The sequence below is a fragment of the Gorilla gorilla genome, chromosome 21 (assembly GCF_029281585.2).
Source record: "Gorilla gorilla gorilla isolate KB3781 chromosome 21, NHGRI_mGorGor1-v2.1_pri, whole genome shotgun sequence".
Taxonomy (NCBI): Eukaryota; Metazoa; Chordata; class Mammalia; order Primates; family Hominidae; genus Gorilla; species Gorilla gorilla.
Genome location: NC_073245.2, coordinates 32,719,491 through 32,721,964, shown reverse-complemented (window position 1 = coordinate 32,721,964; position 2,474 = coordinate 32,719,491). Strand labels below are relative to the sequence as shown.

The following is a 2,474-nucleotide window of genomic DNA, read 5'->3' as shown; positions in this document are numbered from 1 at the left end:
TGTGTTTTACCAAGCAGAAATTTTTAATTTTAATTAATCAAGCTTATTATTTTTTATGGGTTTTGTCTCTGGCGTTATATTGCCATATCCAAGTCATTGATTTTCTCCTGTTATTTGCTGGGAGGTTAATAGTTCTGCATTTTATATTTAGGTCTATGCTCTATTGGATTAATTTTTGTGAAGGATGTAAGGTTTGATCTAGTTTCATTTTTTTTACACAGAAATGTCCAGTTGTTTCAGCACCATTTATGGAAAAGACAACATTTCTCCATTGCATCCCCTTTGCTCCTATATCAAAGAGTAATTGACTATATTAATGTGGGTCTATACCTTAGCTCTCTGTTCTATTACTTTGAACTATTTGTTTATTCTTTCATCAATACCCCACCGTCTTGATTACTGTAGCTTTCAGTAAGCCCTGAAGTTGGTTAGTGTAAGTATTCTGACTTTCTTCTCTTTCAATGTTGAGTTGGCTATTCTTGGTCTTTTGCCTTTCCATATAAATGTAAAATCAAGATCGTCAGCAAAGCCTGAGTCCTGTCCTCTCGCTCTCCTCCTCGGACAGCATGAGCTTCACCACTCGCTCCACCTTCTCCACCAACTACTGGTCCCTGGGCTCTGTCCAGACGCCAAGCTATGGTGCCCAGCTGATCAGCAGCAAGGCCAGCGTCTATGAAGGTGCTGGGGCCTCTGGTTCCCTGATCTCCATGTCCCACTCCACCAGCTTCTGGGGCGGCATGGTGTCCAGAGCCCTGGCTGTGGGGATGGCTGGGAGTCTGGCAGGAATAGAAGGCATCCAGAACAAGAAGGAGACCAGGCAAAGCCTGAATGACCACCTGATCTCCTACCTGGACAGAGTGAGGAGCCCAGCGACCAAGAACCAGAGGCTGGAGAGCAAAATCTGTGAGCAATTGGAGAAGAAGGGACCCCAGGTCAGAGACTGGGGGCATTACTTCAAGACCATAGAGGACCTGAGGGCTCAAATCTTTGCAAATACTGTGGGCAATGCCCACATCGTTCTGCAGATTGACAATGCCCATCTTGCTGCTGATGACTTTAGAGTCAAGTATGAGACAGAGCTGGCCATGATCCAATCTGTAGAGAGCGACCTCCATGGGCTCTGCAAGGTCATTGATGACACGAATGTCACTCGGCTGCAGCTGGAGACAGATCAAGGCTCTCAAGGAGGAGCTGCTCTTCATGAAGAAGAACCACAAAGAGGAAATAAAAGGCCTACAAGCCCAGATTACCAGCTCTGGGTTGACCGTGGAGGTAGATGCCCCCAAATCTCAGGACCTCAACTAGATCATGGCAGACATCCAGGCCCAATATGACGAGCTGGCTCAGAAGAACCGAGGTGAGCTGGACAAGTACTGGTCTCAGCAGATTAAGGAGAGCACCACAGTGGTCACCACACAGTCCACCGATGTTGGAGCTGCTGAGATGATGCTCACAGAGCTGAGACATACAGTCCAGTCATTGGAGATCGACCTGGATTCCATAAGAAATCTGAAGGCTAGCTTGGAGAACAGCCTGAGGGAGGTGGAGGCCCCCTACACCCTTTAGATGGAGCAGCTCAATGGGATCCTGCTGCACCTGAAGTCAGAGCTGGCACAGACCCGGGCAGAGGGACAGCGCCAGGCCCAGGAGTAGGAAGCCCTGCTGAATATCAAGGTCAAGCTGGAGGCTGAGATCTCCACCTACTGCCGCCTGCTGGAAGGTGGCGAGGACTTCAATATTGGTGATGCCCTGGACAGCAGCAGCTACGTGTAAACCATCCAAAAGACCACCACCCACCAAACAGTGGATGGCAAAGTGGTGTCTGAGACAAACGACACCAAAGTTCTGAGACATAAAGCCAGCAGAAGCAGGGGACTTTTGGGGAGAAGAAGGCCAATAAAAAGTTCAGAGATCAAAAAAAAACTAACTTAGAATCAATTAGTTTATGTAACAAAAATAACTTGCTGGGATTTTGATTGGGATTGCACTGAATCTACCAGTCAAGTGGTAAAGAACTGACATTTTGAAAATATTGAGTTGTCCTGTCTATAAACATTGAATAACTTTTTATTTGTCTAGTCTTTTGATTCCTTTTAATCAAAGTTTTGTCATTTTCCTCATATAAACCTTCTACATACTTTGTTAGATCTGTATCTAAATATTTCAACTTGGGGCTGCTAATGTAAATGGTAATGTGTTTTCATTTTAAATTCCACTCATTCATAGGTTGCTGGCATATAGGAAAGTGATTGACTTTTGTATACTAACCTTGTATCCTGCATGCTTGCTATAAAATTATTTTAAAGTTTCAGTTATTCTGTTGATTCTTTCAGATTTTCTATATAGGCAATCATATCATCTGCAGAAAAAGATAGTTTTATTTCTTCCATCCTAATGTATATACCTTTTATTTCCAAACTGCTATTTTTTAAGGTTTATTACAACACCAACGTGTTATGAATACATCCTAATAA

The 2,474-nt window shown here is 43.9% G+C and overlaps 1 pseudogene; it reads left to right on the top strand.

Moving 5' to 3' along the window:
- The first annotated feature begins 566 nt into the window (after positions 1 to 566).
- On the top strand, positions 567 to 1,932 carry LOC101143119 (keratin, type I cytoskeletal 18-like; annotated as a pseudogene).
- The last annotated feature ends 542 nt before the right edge of the window (positions 1,933 to 2,474 follow it).